The sequence below is a fragment of the Antechinus flavipes genome, chromosome 3 (genome assembly GCF_016432865.1).
Source record: "Antechinus flavipes isolate AdamAnt ecotype Samford, QLD, Australia chromosome 3, AdamAnt_v2, whole genome shotgun sequence".
NCBI classification, from domain to species: domain Eukaryota; kingdom Metazoa; phylum Chordata; class Mammalia; order Dasyuromorphia; family Dasyuridae; genus Antechinus; species Antechinus flavipes.
The window spans coordinates 351,753,864-351,775,764 of record NC_067400.1 but is presented as its reverse complement, the minus strand read 5'-3'; the positions used below and the strand labels follow the sequence as shown (position 1 = coordinate 351,775,764).

The 21,901-nt window shown below is 34.1% G+C and overlaps 1 long non-coding RNA gene across 1 annotated transcript in view; it reads right to left on the bottom strand.

The window, feature by feature from the left end:
* Positions 1 to 1,985: 1,985 nt before the first annotated feature.
* LOC127557958 (uncharacterized) overlaps positions 1,986 to 21,901 on the bottom strand; it is a 23,664-nt gene continuing 3,748 nt past the window's right edge. The window contains exons 2-3 of the long non-coding RNA XR_007952680.1: positions 3,656 to 3,747; positions 1,986 to 2,594 (exon numbers count right to left, since the gene is read on the bottom strand). This is a non-coding gene — a long non-coding RNA (uncharacterized LOC127557958). The remainder of the gene's footprint in view (positions 2,595 to 3,655; positions 3,748 to 21,901) is intronic.

The window sequence follows — 21,901 nt, the reverse complement described above, 5'->3', positions numbered from 1 at the left end:
CCCTACTATCTGGCATTTTTAAGATGGTCTTCTGCTTGAATATTTCCAGTGATAGAAAACTCATTACAACACAGGTTGTTGTATACACATATGTGTTTTGTGTATATATGTTTATATAAGCATATGTATATATATATATATATACATATATATATATATATATATATATGTATATATATATATATATACAGAGAGAGAGAGAGAGAGAGAGAGACATATAATTTCCTTGAAATTTCTGTTTATTGATATTAGTTTTGTCATGTGGAGCATGACTATAGAATCCTCAACCCTTATGGGATCTAATGCTTCAGTGCAATCAGCAAAAGCCAAGGGAAGAGTCCAACTGGAGTGAGAAGAGCTGATCCAAGACATGGTCAGAGAATGATGTCTACTCAAGTCATGGCTCACTGGAATGCCAAATCCATGAAACAAGAGAAGAAGATGGAAAAGAGTTCATGTTTTAAGAATATAGAATTCTGTATTGAATTCTGTAAAGATGAATTCACTATAAAGGACAATGGTAATCATCAGAATAAATAAGTTTGTTCCATGAAACTTGCCCACCCAGTAAAACACTGTTTTGTGGCAGCTAGCCATGTCAACTCTTCATTACACTTTAATACTATTACCATGAAACAGAATAATAAAAGCTTTTCCAAATGCTTGATGATGAATACCATGTTCTCTCCAGAGTGTTTTATACTTCAAAAGGGTAGCTGGGTGATGCAGTGAGTAGAGCATGGGGCTTGGAGTAAAGAAAACCTGGTTTCAAATCTGACTTCATGATTCAGGCTAACTTAAAGAGACTTGTGAAGGAGAGGGCCATCTTCATCCAGAAAGAAGACTATGGAGACTGAATGTGGATCACAACAGATAGTATTTGTACCTTTTTGTTGTTGTTTGCTTGCTTTTTCTTTCTCATTTTTTCCCTTTTTGACCTGATTTTTCTTGTACATTGTAATAAATATGGAAATATGAATAGAAGAATTGCATGTTTAACATATATTGGATTGCTTGCTGTCTAGGAGAGGGGGTAGGGGAAGGGAGGAAGAAAAACTTGGAACACAAGGTTTTGCAGGGGTCAATCTTGAAAACTATCTTTGAATGTATTTTGAAAATTAAAAGCTATTATTAAAAATTTAAAAATGTTTTAAAAAAGTGATTGTCAAACAAAAAACAAAAAAACAAACAAATCTGACCTCAAACAACTAACCTACTAGCTGTAGGTTATCACTTAACCCTGTTCACCTCAGTTTTCTTACATACAAAATTGGGGTATTAATAATACCCACCTCTCAGTGTTATCATGAAGATCAAATGAGATAATAAATTCTAAAGTGCTTAGCACAGTGCCTGTTACAAGAGTGCTACATAAATGTTAGCTGTTATCATTCAAACACACTAGTTCTTTATAACTTTCAGCAAAAGAAATCACTTCCAGACCATTCATGGTCCTGACCAATCACCTCTAGACCAATTCTACAAAGACATCCAATACATATTCAGTACAGAACATAATGTTCCAGATGCTCTCTGAACACAAAAGACTACAATGGTATTTTTATTGCCAAAAATTGGGATATTATATTTCTATTGACATAGCCTAAAATTGTGGTGTTACTTTTTAGAAACTTCATCATACTGTCAACTCATGTTAAGTCTGTTTTCAAATAAGATGCTCATCTTTTTTTTTTTAAACAAGGAAAAGGACTCTTGCACTTGTGCAATTGATTGTTTGAACTAAAATATAGGATTTCACATTTATCCTTATATAATTGTAACCTTATTTATTTCAACCATCTGGTTCTATCATCTCTCATCTATACTGATGAATCCATCTCACTTTATGACAAATCAGCAAATTTAATAGGCATCCTTTATTAAAGTAATTTTTAAGTTCAATGAATATTTAGTAAGTGCCTACTATGTGTAAAACACAGTGCTAGGTACTTACTAAGATTCATAGTTTCTATTAGATACAGTCTCTGCCTTTATGATATTTATAGTTTAGTAGATAAAATTTTTAAATGATAAGGTCAAAAAGAGATGACAGTGCTTCTTTATTAGAAACTTCACTTCAGTTTGATTCCATATCACCAATCAATGTTCTTTAGTATAGGTATGCAGCAAACTGCAAATTCACTTCCCTGTGCTAAACTCACATTTTATCATGCTATTCATTCACAATGATTTAATGAAAGACATTATCAAATACTTTAATTAAATCAAAATATTGCTCTAGTCTCTTGATCTAACCACTCTAGTAATCCTACTCAAAGAAAGATTATTGTGGCATAATAAGCCCTTAAGAAATCTCATTTTTTTTCTCAATTCCCTCAAATATCCATTCAAGAATTCATTGTAACATCTCTTTTTTTGAGGATGAAGATCAAGTCATACCAATGTGTGATTTCTGAAATATACCCTATTTTAAAGCAGAAGCAAAATTTTCTAATCTTCCATCTTTTGGCACTTTTCCTGTTGTCCATGATTTCTCCACCACTATTGATAGTAGTTTTCAGATAAGTTCTCTTGGCTTTCTGGGACATCATTTACATCCTTACGTGCTTTGTGTGTTGGGTAATGTGCAGGACCTGAAATCAGGAAAATTTAGATTCAAATTCTAACTTGTATACACTTACTAGATGTATAATCATGAGCAAGTCACTTAAACCTCTTTTAATTTTTGTTTGCTCATTTTCAAAATGGGGCCAAAAATATCTATTCAGCAGAGTAGTAGATAATTAACTTTGGAATTATGAAAATTTCATTCCTTATTCTAATATATACTAACTATATGACCATGGGCAAATCAACCACAGTACTCCTAAGCAATTCTCTAAGATAAATACAGATAAGTTGCTGTTTGCATCAGTAGATGGAATTTTCATACTAAGAATTCTCTATCCTTATGAAATCACAGATCTGGACTGTACTTTCTCCCCTCAAAAAAACAATAACAAGAACAACAACAATAAACAAACAACTATTGAAACAACCGTCATTAAACATTCATATAATAAAACTTAAATAAACTCATATAAGTGAAGTGCTTTGTCTGTGCCCAGCATTTCTCTCCCCACCTTCATTATTACTTCTTGTACTTCATTGAGGGACTATGCCACTTTTGTTTTGACTTAATCATGGTAGTTAATATCCTTACTCCAATATTGCAAATTTTAAAATCCTGATTTAGATTATTAATGTTTGATGGGAACTCAGGGGAAATGTTTTGTCTGCTTTATGACCCAAATTCCTTTGGCATAATTTCATTAAATAAGTTTAAAATAGTTCATAAATGTTATTAAATTATGTAAATATATTAAACTTTGCTTCCTTCTTAAAGTGAATTCTCTACTCATTTCAGTTTGAAGCTTATACTTCTTAGGAAAGAAGATGGAAGCAAAATAGGAGATAAGTAATCTAGTTTTCTCTGTTATCCCTTAAAATTTCACCATAATTCCTAACTAGGAGTTATAATGCTTCCTTATGTATCTTTTTGTTCTCAAGTCATACATACAAATATATATATACAAAGACATGTATGCATTTATATACATACGTGTATATGTATAATGCCTGTATATATTCTTTGACTTCTGAGAAACTTGTTTCACAAAACTTAAGTCTAGGGGAAATGTCAAGCATTTCCTACCTTTGCTTTCTTGTCACTTCTGTATCATCAGCCTATTTGTTATGCTTGGGAAGTTAAGGCCAGAATAGCAGGTACCTTTATTGTTTCTTCCCCTACAAAAAGAGAAAATTGTCATAAAGGTTAGTTGAGAATATATCAGAATTTTTTTTTTCTGATGAGGCTTCCTAGAGAGGTCTGACTGGTTAAAATCCAACTCATGCAAATGTCTTACTTGTGTGGTAATTTCAAGCCTATATGAGGAAACCATCATGCCTACCGTACACCTGACTGGGTTTACTGTAGTATATTTTCACAACCACCTGATTTCTGTTTCTTTCTTCTTTTAGCTTCACTTAAATGCTTTCCATGTTGCTATGCCCCAGGATACATGACTTCCATACTCATGTATATCTTCTTAATTTATAGTCCCTTCTCTCTTCTCTTCTCTTTTGACACTTCCCTTGGAGAAAAACAAACAAACAAACATGATTTTCTATTATTATATTCCAGTTACATGTTCTATCAAACTAAATCTTAGTGATACTACTGATATAATGTTTATTTTCTTCTATTGAAATTTTAAATTCATCTTATTATCTATGCTCTGCTCAGTTGCATATTGATACTTGAACTATGATTCTCACTCAAGAGTCTTCTCTCTTTCATCAGAGAATTACTAGACATTTACTGTGATGATTTTTTCTATGTTATACATATTGTTCTCCTGGTATTCAATACTTTAAAACTTCATTATCTACTGTATTTTATTTATTGTTCTCCCTCCCTTTTATACATTGTTGAAAAGTCCTCTTGCTTAAATTAGAAAGATGTACTTTGTACTTTGCAGATTCTCCCCAAGCTGTCTTGAACAGACTATACACAGAGTCATTTTTTAACTGAAATATTCTTTCTCATTCAAGGCTCTGCTCAGGTTCTGCTTCCCATAGAGGCTTCCGTGAGCTCCTAAATTAAGAGTGATTTCCTCCCAAGCCTTTTGTTTCAGACAATTTTGTTGCACTCAATCATTTGAAAAGCAATAATTATTGTCATTAGTATGCATAATGTTACTTTCTCTCTTGTAGCCTCCAAAGCACCTAGCAAAAGTTTGGGTATACAATAGACACTCAATATTTATTGATTCTTTTAATCCCTATTAGATTGTAAGCAAGAACTATGCTATTTTTTCTTTTTGTATCCTGTAGATCCTTAATAAATGTTTAATTTCCAGGTATTGTTCTGAACTTGTAATATCTCAGGAAAAACAACAACAACAACAACAACAACAACCTCCCATTTAGTTATCTAGATATGACATTGATCCACAAAAATTCCAGAATAGTATTCTAATAGATTTTACTATAGCAAATTCTTATGTTCTCTAAACAAAATGTTTTCAAAATATAGAGATCTAGCAAAAGAAATAAAAATTCATGTAAAATAAGATGAAAAACAGCATCCTACTATTCCTGTCTGCTATTAGAGTTGTAGCAAGGGTACTTCCAGTGACCCTATAAAAGATGAGCTTACATCCTAGTACTTTTGCTCAACAATATATATAAACATACGTGTGTGTGTGTGTGTGTGTGTGTATCTATAAGAAAAAACACTCAACTCAACTCAGTTATTTTATTTATTTGTACAATCAGGTTCAGAATTTGGGTTTAGTCATTTTCCAGTTATGTCTAATTCTGTGTTACTCATTTGGGGCTTTCTTGGCAAAAAAAAAAAAAAATGCTGGAATGCGTTGCCATTTCCTTTTCCAGATGATGAAACTGGGGTAAATAGGGTTAAGTAATTGGCCTAGGGTTACCCAACTAGTGCTGAAACCAGATTTGAATTTAGGATTTCTGATTCCAGCCCCAGCACTCTATCCACTGCACCGTCTATATGCCTTCAGGATATTATTGGCTATAAAAGGATAGCAAGATAGGCATTTAGCCCAGGATCATTTCTATCTAAACTCAATAGCACAGGTTGAGAGGCATAATTTTCTATATTTTTATCATCACCATCAGGATCAGGATATCACTACAGAACTTATAGATGTTATCATTAAGAATCCTAGAGTTAATCAATAAATTGGGCTTGCAACTAAAAAAGCTAGAAAAAGAACAAATTAAAAACCCCCAATCAAATACCAAATTTGAAATTCTAAAACTAAAATGAGAAATAAATAAAATTGAAAGGAAAAAAAAAAACTATTGAATTAACAAATAAAACTAAGAGATGGTTTGATGAAAAAAAAATAGATAAACCTTTAGTTAATTTGATTAGACAAGGGAAAGAAGAAAATCAAATTGTTAATCTCAAAAATGAAAAGGGAGAACTATCCTCTAATGAAGAAGAAATTAGAGCAATTATTAGAGTTACTTTGCCCAACTTTATGCCAATAAATTTAACAACCTAAGTGAAATGGAGGAATACCTACAAAACTATAGATTGCCCAGATAACAGAAGAGGAAATAAATTACTTAAGTAGTCCCATTTTAGAAAAAAAAAAGAACAACTTATTAATCAACTCCTTAAGAAAAAATACCAGAGACCAGATGTATTTACATGTGAATTATACCAAACACTTAAAGAACAATTAACTACAATACTATATAAACTATTTGAAAAAATAAGGAATGAAGGACTCCTACCAAATTCCTTTTATGATACAGACATGGTACTGATACCTAAACCAAGTAGGATGAAAATAGAGAAAAAAAAAATTATAGATCAATCTCCCTAATGAATATTGAGACAAAAATCTTAAATAAAATATTAGCAAAGAGATTACAGGGGCAGGTAGGTGGTATAATGGATGGAGCACTAGCCCTGAAATCAGGAGGACCTGAGTTCAAATTTGGTCTCTGACACTTAACACTTCCTAGCTATGTGACCCTGGGCAAGTCATTTTACCCTGATTACCTTAGAAAAAGAGAAAGAGAAAGAGAGAGAGAGAGAGAGAGAGAGAGAGAGAGAGAGAGAGATCATCCTGAGGATAATACACATGGCCACGTAGGATTTATACCAGGAATGTAGGCCTAGTTCTATATTAGGAAAACTATTAGCATCATTGCCTATATCAATAACCAAAATAACAAAAACCATATGATTATCTCAATAGATGCAGAAAAAGAATTTGATAAAATCAAATACCTATTCCTATTAAAAACACTAGAGAGTATAGGAGTAAATGGACTTTTCCTTAAAACAGTCAGTATCATCTATTTAAAACCATAAACAAGCATCATATGTAATGAGGATAAACTAGAACCATTCCTATTAAGATTAGGGGTGAAACAAAGTTGCCCATTATCATTATTACCATTCAATATTGCATTAGAAATGCTACTTTGGCAATAAGAAAAGAAAAAGAGATTAAAGGAATTCGAGTAGGTAATGAGGAAACCAAATTATCACTCTTTGCAGATGATATGATGATATACTTAGAGAATCCTAAGGAATCAATTAAAAAACTATTAGAAGTAATCCACAACTTTAGCAAAGTTGCAGGATACAAAATAAATTGACATAAATCATCAGCATTCTTATACATCACTAACAAAATCCAACAGCAAGAGATACAAAGAGAAAATCCATTTAAAATAACTGTTGATAATATAAAATATTTAGGAATTTATCTGCAAAGGGAAAGTCAGGAACCATATAAGGAAAACTACAAAACACTTTCCACACAAATAAGTCACATCTAAACAATTGGAAAAATATCAAGTGTTCTTGGATAGGTCGAGTGAATATAATAAAGATGACAATATTCCTTAAACTAATCTATTTATTTAGTGCTATATCAAGCTCAAGAAACTATTTTACTGACCTAGGAAAAAATAACAACAAAATTCATCTAAAAGAACAAAAGGTAAAGAATTTCAAAGGAATTAAAGAAGAGAAAAGCATATGAAGGTGGCCTAGCTATACCAGATCTAAAACTATATTATAAATCAGTGGTCATCAAAAACCATTTGGTACTGGCTAAGAAATAGAGAACTTGATCAGTGGAATAGATTAGTTTCACAAAACAAAATAGTCAATGACTATTATAATCTAGTATTTGACAAACCCAAAGGCCCCAGCTTTGGGAATAAGAATTCACTATTTGACAAAAACTGCTGGGAAAATTGGATACTAGTATGGCAGAAAGTAGGCATTAACCCCCACTTAGCACTGTATACCAAAGATAAGGTCAAAATGGGTTCATGAACTAGACATAAAGAATGATATTATAAACAAATTAGAAAAACAGAGGATAGTTTAAGGAATTTGTGACCAAGGAAGAATTAGAGATCATTATCGATCACAAAATAATTTTGATTATATTAAGTTAAAAAGGTTTTGTACAAATAAAACTAATGCAGACAAGATTAAAAGGGAAGCAATAAACTGGGAAAACATTTTTACATTCAAAAGATGTGATAAAGGCCTCATTTCTAAAATATGTAGAGAATTGATTCAAATTTATAATAGTTCAAGCCATTCTCCATTTGATAAATGGTTAAAAGATATGAATAGACAATTTTCAGATGAAGAAATTGAGACTATTTATAACCACATGAAAAAGTACTCCAAATAACTATTGATCAGAGAAATACAAATTAAGACAACTCTGAGACACCACGACACAATTCTCAGATTGGCTAAGGTGACAGGAAAAGATAATGATGAATGTTGGAGCAGATGTGGGAAAACTGGGATACTGATATATTATGATGGAACTGTGAATGGTGGAACTAACAATTCTGGAGAACAGTTTGGAACTATGCTCAAAGTGTTATCAAACTGTGCATATGCTTTAATCAAGCAGTGTTTCTACTGGGATTATATCCCAAAGAAATTTTAAAGGAGAGAAAGGTACTCACATGTGCAAAAATGTTTGTGGCAGCCCTTTTTGTAGTGGCAAGAAACTGGAAACTGAGTGGATGCCCATCAATTGGAGAATGGCTGAATAAATTATGGTATATGAACACTATGAAATACTATTGTTCTGTAAGAAATGACCAGCAGGATGATTTCAGAGAGGCTTGGAGAGATCTATATGAATTGATGTTAACTGAAATGAGCAGAACCAGGAAATCATTATACATGGCAACAAGAAGACTATATGACGATCAATTCTGATGGACATGGACCAATTCTAATGGAAGAATCTCTCTTCAGCATTGAGATGATTCAAACCAGTTCCACTTGTGCAGTGATGATAGTCATCTACACTCAGAAAGAGAACCATGGGAACAGGGTGTAGAACACAACATAGCATTCTTACTCTCTCTGTTGTTATTTGCTTAGATTTTGTTTTCTTACTCAGTTTTTTTTCTCCTTCCTTCCTGATCTGACTTTTCTAGTACGACAAGACTTTTCTAGTACAAGATAACTGTATAAATATGTATACATATATTGGATTTAACATATATTTCAATATATTTAACGTGTATTAGACTACCTGCTAGCTAGGGGCGGGGGTTGGGGGAAGGAGTGGAACATTTGGAACAAAAGGTTTTGCAAGGATCAATGTTGGAAAAATTACCCATATATATGTTTAGTAAATAAAAAGCTTTAATTAAAAAAAGAGAATCCTAGACTTAGAAATAAATATGGATTATGCAACAAAATGGATCAATTGGAGAAGGACAATTGGGCTGTTCACTGCCCTTTATAAACTTTAAAAACAGAAACTCACTTTCCTCACTCATTTTTTTCAATAAACTAACACAGGACAATCTCAATACAACAAATTAAACCCCGAAATGTTCTTGGGATCTCAATTAATAAACTATATTGGAAGCAGAGCAGCATTGCAGACAAAACCATTGCCTAAAACTACTCAGACATAACCAATTCTTAAAAATTTAAGAACAAATTTTTAATAGATATCACATTGACTATCCAGTTTCCAAACTACATGAAATGAAAAACTTTCAAAATGTAGAACCCCAATAGAAAACATTTAAACTAAGCAGGAATAGGAGGAAGTAAAAAATACCTTCCCTGCTGTCCTGTCTACTATTGGAATTGGCTCTAAGATGCTTTCAGTGAAACTACAGAAAATAAATTTTCATCCCAATACTTTTACCTACAAAAAGCAGTTATTTTATACATCTGAACAGTAGTTCATAGCATATGAAATATACAAGAATAATAGCAAGAGAGTGACTTGCCTTCAGACCATTTCTATTAAAAAAAATGAAAAGAATATTATAGAAACAACAACAATGATAGGGATGATGACAATGATAGTTGGCATTTATATCATGCTTTCAGTTTTATAAAGCACTTTACAAACAACACCTTTTTGTACTTTGTAAACAACATTATGAGATAGCAGAAATTATCACATTTCAATGATAGGATATAAATACAACTGGAAGAGACATTACAAATTATAGAGTACAACCTTCATTTTGTGATATGTATAAACTTCTTCTCAGAGAGGACGAATGATTTGTTCATAATTATATAGGGATTTTTTGTTTGTTTATTTGTTTTTTGCTGAAGCAATTGGGGGTAAGCGCCTTGTCCAGGGTCACACAGCTAGGAAGTATTAAGTATCTGAGACCAGATTTGAACTCAGGTCCTCCTGACTTCAGGGCCGGTGCTCTATCCACTCTGTCACTTAGCTATCCCTATAGTTTTTTTTTTTTTTTAATCAGAGGTAGGATCTGAATCCAGATCATTCTAGAATAGAACTCTTTGCATTATATGTTGCTACCTTGAAATAAAATAAGGTGCCACAAAATAGAAAAATACTATGCTCCCAGCCCTTAGAAATGGTGGCAAGGTTGTAAACTTGGGTCTTTCAATAAAATATTGCAGTGTTCCCAATCCCATTTCATTTTCCTCATGATATAATCCCTCAATATGAACTATCATAAATAATTATAATAGTAACCAGAAGTTACATAAAGATTTGTAAAGCACTTTATTTTCACAACAATCCTGGGAGATAGGTACTATTATTATTCTCATTTTACAGATGAAGAAGTTGGATTTGAATTGAGGTCTTCCTGAGTCCAAGTCCAGCACTGTAGCCACTGGTTCATCTAGCCGCTTACTACTAAGATTCCTATAATCCTTTAATGTTCATCTATCACTTTGGTCACAACAACCTCATAAAGTATGTATAAATATAATCCTAATTTTATAGATAAAGAAAAGTTGAAGATTAGAGAATTTAAATGACTTCCTCAAACTTATATAAGTACTAAATGTCATAGTTCGAGTAATGATTTGAATTCAAGTCTTCTGCCTCTAAAACTAATGTATTCATTATTATAATGTGTTGTTTCTCAAAATAACCAAACAAAACACCTTCCTATCCATAGAATTCTTGTTTATAAGTTATGTGGTGTTTTTCGCACAATAATCCTATGAGGTACATAATGCATTTTACAGATAGGATAAATGGGGCCCAGATAAATAAAATAGCTTTCCCAAAGTCACACATCTAATTAATATGAACCATGGCTCAAACCCACATCCTCTAACTTATAATTCAACCTTCTGGTTTCTTCCCTGAGCCAACAATCATGAGCTTATGAAATCTGCTTCATGGCTCCTGGGGCAGTAGCTTTGTTTGTGCTCAGAGACTGATCTGAGGAGGTTAGTCAGTGGTGAGTTCTTGGACTTTTTTTTCATGTCAAATGTGATAATTCATTTTCAAAGGTGAATCCCTTGGATTTGTTTACAAATTCATCCTTTTCAATCTTTCCAGGGGTATTAGAGGTGGTTGCTTCTCTTCTTTGTATCAGCTAATCCATGTCTCATTTACAGCCAGAGAAAAATGTACAGATCTCTTCTCGCTGACTTTCCCAATTCTTTACTAATTCCCTAATCATTTTGAATTATGTGAGGTTTACTGTGTGGTTCCTGGTCACCTATGGATTCCTTCACTTCATTACTTCTTGGCCAAAATTTCTTTGGAAGACTCCCATGACAGATTTATATTCTGAGCATCAGACAGGAATGTGGTTCTCTGTTTTTCCTTGGCCTGTACTACATAAACATGTCCTGATGACACTGGCTGGGCCAGACCAGGGGCCAGACCTGATCCAGAGAGTGAGTTCCCCCTGAGAGAGATGTGCTAGTCATGTGACTGCAACTGCATCTCCTAAGGAAATGGATTTACCGATCAAACACTTGATTCCAGAAATGCATAATAAACTCAACGATGTTCTGTGATGACAAGAAAGATTAAGCTGTTATGGTGATGTTTTTTTTTTTCTTTTAAATAAAATTTGGTTGGAACTTTCTTATATCCAATAGAATTATAGAGGCAGCTGCAAAAAAAAAAAAAAAAAAAAAAAAAAAACCTAGATCTGGATTTTAATCCCAGGTCTGCCACTTCCTAGCTATATCTCATCAGACAAGTGACTTCCCTGAAACTCAGTTTACCCTTCTTCAAGATGGCAATAATAATGTTTGCATTGTTTAATTCCCAGTAATCTTGAGATCATATATGAAAGGTAATGTGTTTAATGGAAACACTCCAGGCTTATTGTAAGGAAAAGGTAGGGTGAGTCTTGGAATACTATACAAATATGAGTTATTATATTTCTTAAAATCCAAGAAAGTTAGATAGGTTTTAAAATTTCAAATAGTGTCCATATTTATGTCCCAGTTGAAGTTTATCAACTAGCAATGTCTATTTTTGTTTTCAGTCATTTCAACCATATCTAACTCTTCATGACATACTGAACTGATTTTCTATTTCCTTCTCCAACTCATAGCACATATGAGGGATTGAGGCCAAGAGGGTCACATAGCTAGAAAATATCTGAGGCCTGATTTGAACTCAGGAAGATATTCTTCCAACTTCAGGCATGGTATTCTACCTACTGAGCTACTTACTTGATCTGGAATGTTTATGGTATCTATTAGATAGATTGTGCCTGAATTGACAACTCTGTTAGTAAATTGATAATGTTTTAATTAGCAGGTTGCTGCTGTGATCACATGGAGGTTTCATTAACATATTTTGATGTGTTTAAAGTCTCTGACAATGAAAATTCAATAAATGAGCACTTTATTGAAGGACAAGTTTTACCATAAGGTAAAATCTACTTTGTTTATCACTGATGAGCCATGGTAAACATATAATTTATCTCAGTACCCTTTCCCTAAAAAACATTTTTCCACTTTATCCTCCCAACTTATCCAAGTCCAACTCAAATAACAAGATTTAGCTCAAGTCCAACCTTCTTTAGCAAGTCTTCTTTGATTATTGGTACTCACAATGATCTTTCCCTTCTCTGAGTACCTCTTTAACTAGCATATAGTTCATTTGTTCCGTGTGAGTTGGCTTCATCTCAAAGGTTAGTTACAACCTCCTTTAGTACAAGGACATGAGTTTTATTTCTCCCACATCCCCCATAGCACATAACACAATGGAATAAAATAAGTGGATTCTCAATAAATTCATGATATTATATTTTCTGAGTGTATAATATGTGCATGTATGTTGGCAATCATATTTCCAGAAGGCAGTATAGCAAAGTTTGTATATATGGATGAAGGAGATGAATACAGAACTCTTTCCTAGATCTTTTATAACTGTGAGATCTTGGGCTAGTCACTTAATCTCTCCAAACATCAATTTCTTCACTTTTAAATGGGGATAATAATAGGAACTACATCACAAGATTGTCGGGAGGATTAAATGATACAACATTTGTGAAGCACTTGAGAAAACTGAAAGTAACATATGAAGTAAGTTATTGCTATTTTATGAAGATAATGCTAAAGGGCAATCTTATTTTTGATACTATTCTGGTTATTATGTATGATGTTTATGACCAATTGGATTAAGGCCCATTTTTTTGCTCCTAATGGGCACTGCTAAGGCCAAGAAAAATGACACTATAAGCAGCTGGGAGGGAAAAACAATTTGTTGTCAACAATGGTCTCTCCACTTGATTTCACTAGGGATGGAGGAGTGGGGGACAGGGATAGTAATAAAGAGCTCTAGAGAAAGGGATTGTATTCCAAACTTTCTTGGCTCTTGCCATAGTAAATTGTGTCAGGTTAAATTAGGAAGATGAAAAAGGCTCTATATGGATATGGTATTGGCCTTATATGGTAGAAGCAAACAACACTCCTTCTTCACCCCCAAATATTGGCCAGAAACTCTCTTGGCCCATTGTTATAATCAATACATAGTTATAAAATATTAGAAGTTGAAGGAATTCATAGAAGTCAACCCAATTTCCTTATTTTACAGGTGAAAAAAACTGAAGCATAGAGAATAATGACTTGCTCAAAGTGTCATGACTCATCAACAAAAAGTTTAGAATTCACACACAGGTCTCCCGACTCCAGTGCTTTTCCTGCTATATTTTAGTTAGTTAATTAATAAGTATCCACTTATTCCACATGTATTAGGTGGCAGGTTATGAAGCTCTAAGAACAAAAAGAAAAGGCACAAACATAAGTTTTGTTTCCTGATTTCAAGAGAGGTAATCTCAGAAGGAAAGCACTAAGATTGAGGAGGGCCAGAAAAGTCCTCTTGCAAAAGCTTGGATTTGAACATTTTAAAGTGATCCAGGTAATCCAACAAGTAGAGGAGGGAGATCTTCCCAAGCATGAGGGATAGTCAATGAAAAGATATAGAGTAAGAAAATGGAGTATTGTGTTCAAGGAACAGCAAGAATACCACAACAAAATTCAATTTCAATAGAATTTCCTGTAAATGAGGGGGATTAAAGGATATTAAATTTAAAAGGTTTTAAAAGCCAGGAAGAAGATTTATAGATAAGAAAAAGTTGAAGATTGAAGAATTTAAATGACTTCCTCAAGCTTACTAAATGTAAAAGTTTGAGTAATGATTTGAATTCAAATCTTCTGCCTCCAAAACTAATGTATTCATTATTATAATGTGTTGTTTTTCAAAACAAACAAAATACCTTCCTATCCATAGAATTTATGTAGTGTTTTCTCATAATAATCCTATGAGGTATATAATGCATTTTACAGATAGGATAAAGGGGGCCCAGATAAATAAAATAGCTTTCCCAAAGTCACACATCTACTTAATATGAATCATGGCTTAAATTCACATCCTCTGACTTATAATTCAGCCTTCTGATCTCTCTCTCCTTCCTTCTCTCTCTCTCTCTCTCTCCTCTCTCTCTCTCTCTCCCTCTCCCTCCCCTCCCCCTCTCCTCTTTCCCTCTATCCTTTTCTCCCTCTCCCTCTCTCCATCCCTCTATCTCTTTCTTCTTTTCCTCCTCCCCTCCTCAAGTGCCACAGTCAAGATTTAGCAACCACCACTCTAATGAAGCAGGGAGCTTGGAATGTGCTATTCCATTCCAGACTTATAGTTAAGAGAAACTCCCCAGAAAAACCAAGTATAATGTAACACAATGGAAAGGCAGGAAAAGAGGGAAAGAGAAATTAATCTTTAATGAAATAGAATTCTTCCAATCATTCCTGATGGAAGACTAGAGCTGGAGAGAAACTATGAAATGCAAATACAGGAATGAAGAGAATTTTTTTTTAAAAAGTAAATATGAATGATAAAGGATTTAACAAGGATAAACTGATTACATTCAAATATAAGGAAATGATACATGTCTACTTTGATTTCTATCATTTTCAGGATTCAGGGAATCCAATTAGACAAAGCCTTGGAATGATTTTTAATAAAAAATAGAAAGAGGGAGGAGAGGAATATATTAGGGTGTGAGGGAGGAGAGAAAGGAAATGTGGGGAAAACTTTCTCACATAATCAGGGTTTATAAATAGACATATGTACAAAAAAGGAGGAGAGAGCTGGGGTGAGCAGTCTGAACTAGTCACAAGAAGAAAGATTACACATGCATAGAATTGAGTACATAATTATATTTCACATGACAGAGAAATAGGGGGACAAAGAAAGAAGGATTAGAGGGAAAGTAAATTAAAGGAGGGATTAGTCCTAAGTAAAACAAACTAAAGATGTACAAAAATATTTATAGCTCTTTTTGAGGTGGCAAAAAATGAGACTCTGAAAGGGTACCTATAAATTAGGGAATAAATGAATGAGTTATGATATATAAATACAAAAGGATATTCTGTTATGCTGGATCTTATTAACATTGTGTTGTTAAGAGACCACCTGAGATTTCTAATGATTAACTGAAGAAATGTGCTAGCACTGGACCCCTATTCTGGTGGAGAGTTTAAGGTTTTTTTTTTTTTTTTTTTTTTTTTTTTTTTTCTGAACATGGCCAATGTGGAAATTTGTTTTAATTGACTACACATGTTTATAATGAATTTTGTTCTTTTTATGTTCTCCTTGGGGGGTATAAAATTAAGAAGTTCAATTTTGGTTAATTAAAACAAAATAAAAATATATACATATATTTATTATTCACATTCACATGTGCACACATATATGAATATACACATAACTATATGCACATGCAATAGGGCATAGATAAGTACATGTACATGCATGCACACATATCAGGGCACATAGGTAAATACAGCATGGCTTGGAATCAGGAAGACTTGAGTTAAATCTGGTCTTAGACATTTACTAGCTGTGTGACCATAGGCAAGTCCTTTCACTTTATTTACCTCAGTCCCTCAGTACAAGCATACATACATGTATGCAATTTCCTCTTTAAAGTCTTCAAGTTTTAATTTCCCATGGTCAGAACACTTCCACATTTTCATCCCATCTCCCAAACTCCTCCATCCAAACATAAATCTCAATTGAGATTGTAGGGAAAAGTTGAAGACTCAAGAAAAATAATTCATTGCACACTTTTTTTTTTTGGAGTAGAAAAAAAATCGCAGGGTTCAGTGCAACATCACATGTAAGGAGAGTTCATTTCAAACTCATTCTGTCCCTTGCTGTTGGTTATTTCCCTCAAAGTGTATATATAAAAGTGCAATTACAAGATGAAAACTAATCCCAAGATTTAATTCATTCTTTGTTCTTTCTTTACTTACGGAGATCTATAGGTGACCAAATGTTGAAATCAATGTCAGTATTGCTCTCCAAATTGCAGCATAGAGGTATATATAAGATAGGTGGGATTAGAAACTTTAGAACCATCTTGGACTCTAATCTTGGGCTTTCCCCTAATGTAATCAGTTGCAAAGTCTACTGATTCTACTTCCACATCTTTTCCATATGATCCCTTCTCTCCTCTCACATCAATACCCAATCTTATTCCATTCACCTTCACTTAGTCTATATTCTTTGTGTGGATCTATATCCTTCAATTCTTCCAGCATTTTTGCATTTGTCTGTAGGTCTCTCTCCAATGGCCTAGAGCAAAACTATTCTACAATTTATAAGATCTTTCAGAGTTACTCTGGCAGAATGATTCATCACTACATATGAAGCATTCAAAGAAGTATGGATCATAGGGTTGCAAATCTGGAATTAGAAGAGATCTCAGAATCCAATCCCTGTATTTTAAAGATGAGGAAATTGAGGCCTCAGGAGCTTAAATTACTTGCCTAAGGTAGGAATTAAGTCAAAGTCCTATGACTCCATGGAAGATATATTAATTGATGCCCAATGAGGTAAGCAGAATCAAGAAAACAACATACACATTGACTATAACAGTATAAATAGGAAAAAAAAAAAAGAGAGAAGAAACTGAATGCCATGTAACTATGTGGTTATACTTATCCCTGGAGGAGAGAGAAGAAAATGTAGCTTTCTCACTGCCTTGCAGATATGGGAACCATGGCTGTGGAACATTGCATAACATCAGACTTGGTTGCTGTTCTGATTAGTTTTGCTAAACTGCTTTTCTTCCATCTTTCTTTTTGTATTCTTTGTTACAAGGTATGGTTCTCCAGTTATGGATGGAGGGAGGAGGGATGCATTTGGGGAAAAAAAAATAAATATAAAAAAGCAAAAGATATCAATTTTTTAAAGGAAAAATTTATCACTCTGAGTCTAATCTGGTAAAGAGCCTTTCTGAGTTTAGCTAGTCTGAGCCTTGGATGACAGGGATACTGTCTGTCAGTAGCTCATATGTGAAGCCTTTCTAGCTTAGTAGGATCTGACAGAGCTTACATTCTACTGGCATTCCCCTGGAGAATCAAGAATCATTTCCTGTTTCCCACCCACTTCCCAAGGATGAAGCATCTTAAGAGAACTTTACTCATCAGGCACTAATAATTTCCCCGGGCACATAGTCCATATATATGGCTAATAATGATACTGTGGCACTTTATATTTATTAGATGGTCAACTTTTCTAAAGAACTTTCACATGTTAACCTCATAATGATCCCATGAGGCATGTAGGACAAATTATTACTCTGAACTTCCTTTTCCTTCTTTATAAACTGCTGAGACTAGATAATTTCTAAGAGCCTCTTTTCTCCACATAGTCTCCAATTATAAGACTGAGTAACTTGGTTAAAGTTATATACAGAAAGTATATAGAATAGGCAGGACTCAAAATTAAATTTTCTAGAAGTATGATGTGGGGGAAAGAGGTCTAGATTTAGGATCAAGAAAGTCTAGACTCAAATCCACTTGAGATACTTAGCTGTGTGATTATGGGCAAATCAATCTCTCTACATCTCATTTTCTTCATGAGGATAATAATAGCATTTGAGTACATGAAAATCAACAAGAATTAATTATCCTCCTTTGATAGATAAGGATGTAATGCCACAAGTGACTATGATATAATGGAAGTAGTCCTGGACTGCTTGATTAAAAGACTTAAGTCTTGATTTTGCCCCTGTGATCTGGTTTAAAGTTCCTGCAACACTTTCTGACAACTGATGAGGGATCACCTTACTCTTATTTACCATACTGGACATCTTGGCAATATATATGACTCTGTCACACCTCCCATAGCTGTTCACTTTCAAGGTCCTATTGATTCTACCTTCATATATTGCTTCGTCTGATTTTTGTTCAAGTCTTGTTCACTCTTCATCTGAATTATTGCAATGACTTCCTAAATGATGCTCCTATCTCTAGTCTCTCTGCTCTTCATTTGATCTTCATAAGTACCTGGATAATTTTTCTAAAAAAGAGACCTGATCCCATCCCTCCCTTGCTGAAAAATTGTCTGTGGTTTCTGTTTCCTTCTCTGGTAAAATATAAAGTCTTGTCTAACATTTAAAGTTGAGTGCCATCTGGTTACTAATGACCTTTCCTGGCTTTTTTCAAAGTACTCACCATCATGTGTTCTGTTAACCTCGCAAAATGACTTGCTAGTTATTCTCTGAAATCAATATGAGCATACTATCTTCACATACCCCCAATCCAATTCCTGGTTGCTAGATAGCATAATAGAGTGCCGGACCTAGAGTTAGGAAGACCTGGCTTCAGACAATTAATAGCTGTGTGACCTTAAGTTGCTTAACCACTGTTTGCCTCAGTTTCCTCAATTGTAAAATGGAAATAATAATAACATCAATCTCATAGGATTGTTGTGAGGATCCAGGAAGATACTATTTGTCATTAGGCTAGCAAATAATAATGCTTAATAAATACATGTTTTCTTTTCTCCTTCAATTCTTTAGAAATCTCTCCTTCAGGATTTTATTCACCATTATTATTTTCTCTGCATAGCTTTCTCTAATCAACTGAATCTGAAATATCTTTCTTTCTTAGGTACTCTTCCTAGATCTTTCCATTGCCCCCACCATTCCCTACTTTGCTCATTTATGTACATGTCCTATTTGTACCCCATCCTAACCTCAGCAGAACATTAATATTTTAAAGGTAAGTGTGTCCTTAAAAAAAATGTGCTTAAATATGCTTATTAATTAATTACAAAGAATGAGCTAGGGAAAGTGAGATTTGAAGATTTGAGCTCCAGGAACTTAGGATAGCTGAGTTCTTCCTTCAGATCTTTGAGGCAAGAAAGGAGATCTCTAAATTAGGAGTCCAAAAATGCATTTCTAAATCTTGGCTCTGCTATTCACTAGCTACAAGGACTAACAAATCAACTCTCTGGGATTCACTTTCCTCCTTTGTCAGCTGCTAAGGCTAGAGTAGATGGTTTCTAAGGTGCTCGTTTTTCCAAATGTCTTCCAATTGTATATCACTAAGTAACTTGGTTAAAATCACATTCAAACAATGAATAGAAATGGCAGGACTCAAAATTAAGTTTTCTGTAAGTATGATATGGGGAAAGGGGGTCTAGATTTAGGTTCCAGAAGGTCTAGACTTGAATCCAACTCGCAGGTAGTTAGCTATGTCATCATGGACAAGTCAACCTCTCTGAGTCTCATTTTCCCCATGAGAATAATAATAGCACTTGACTACATGAAAATCAACAAGAATTTATTAATCATTTACCTTGTTCCAGAAATTTTGCTAAGCATTGGGAATGGCAAAAACAATCTCTGACCTCAAGGAACTCACATTCTAATAGGAAAGATAATATATACCCAAAAATGTATATTAAAAATATATGCAAGTGAATTGAAGATAATCTCAAAGGGAAGGCACTAACATTGTAAGAAACTAGAAAAGTTTTCTTGAAAAAGGTAGGATTTTAGCTGAAACTCCAAGAGTAAAGGCTGGGATTCAGCTTATTCAAGCTGGGATAAAGGCTTATTCACTGTTTATTGATTGATAATATATGCAAAGTGTTTTGCATACCTTTTGTTACATGGATGTTACTCATACTCATCATCATCTTTAACATCATAATTATTATTATTGCTCCAGTGTTCATTCTATCATGTTGAAGATCCACAGGCATTATAAAACTCACATTCTTTTCTATTGACCTAGCATAAGCAACTTGTTTGGGCTAGCTCTCACTTACATGTTTGCCCAAGGAACTCCATTGTTACTTCCTCCAAGGTAGTTTTGTACCCCTTTCTGAATCTGTTCTGTAGCCTCTGACTATCCCCACCAAAAAATGTGTTGGAAGCAGCAAGTGGTTTCTTCTGTAACAGAGGCAAAAGCCAGAGACTCAGGATGAAGCATGGCGAGATGAAATTTGCAAAGAAAAAACAGAGCGCCTTCTCTTCCCCCCTGGATGAAGTATTGCAACTGGCCTTGTCAGCTTGGTATTTGAAAGAAGTGGGTCAGGCAGACAGAGCTGGATAAATCACAGCAATTTGAAATGTCATTTTGCTCTCCTATCGTGTTTGAATTTCTTCCATATTACAATAGATCTTCTCTCCTAGTCCAGGCTAAATTGAATCCCACTTTCTCTGTTGTTGGAGGAGCTCCTGCTAAAGTTTCTGGTGCTCTAAGGTTTGGATCTCTCCCAAAAGCCCTCTCCGTTCATCCCCCTTAGCTTGCCTTCCCATTCTTTTGCCAATCACTGGGATGAGGAATTCTGAGTTCTTACCAGTGTGCAAAACATCTGCTTTTGTTATTTGGCATAGTGTGGGGTTGGGGTGGCTAGGGATTTGATTGGCCTCAGAGGACTTATTATATTTGATACATTGTGTGTCTGATTTGGGATCCCCTTCTCTTATTTGTCCCCTAGTTGTATATGGAGACACAGTGTTATGTTCTTAGCATTTTTTTTTCCCTGAAGGCCCAGTAATGAGAGTTAATTGTCCTTTTTGCCAATGTCCCCAGATACCTCAGTATTCTCACTCTTACCTCTTAATAAACACAAAATGCCATTAGCTTCTGTGGCCTTGAGCAGCTTCTGAGTCCAGTAGGAGACATGGATAATAGTCCACATTGCTGATTTACAAACTGTCCCTTCACACATAATTAGGGCCAACATTCCTGAGCACATTCTGGCTGCATGCATACTCTGGCTAGATCCACATCCATGTAAAAAGCAATGAACTGATCCCAGGAAAATATGTCCATTCAGGTCATACACACAATTGTCTCCAGACCAAATTAATGAGACCTCCCCAACTCCCTTCCTTGGAACACCCTTTTTCATTGTTCTCTACATACCTACTCTTTCCTTCAGGACCATCTCAAGTCCTGATTTCTTCAAAGAGACCTCTTTAATTATCCCAGTCCATAGTGATATTACCCCTGTCTGAACTCCTGTAGCACTTAACCACAATACACATTTGAAGCTTTTTCAGCCAAATTCATATTACATTGCCACAATCTTTGATGTCTCCCCCATATATTATCGATATATTATAATCAAGTCTTTCCAAAGTATTTTAACAAACTCCATAATGTTATCCAATCATCCATTTTTAGCACTTGCAATATTTATCCTAGGCAATTAATTCTTTTATAAAACATGGGAGTTAGCCTAGATGGTCACTAAAATCTTATGTAGCTTTAAATATTATCAAGGATAATTGGAAAATTATCAAATCTTCCATAATATTTTTTCCCACAGCATTCTGTTTT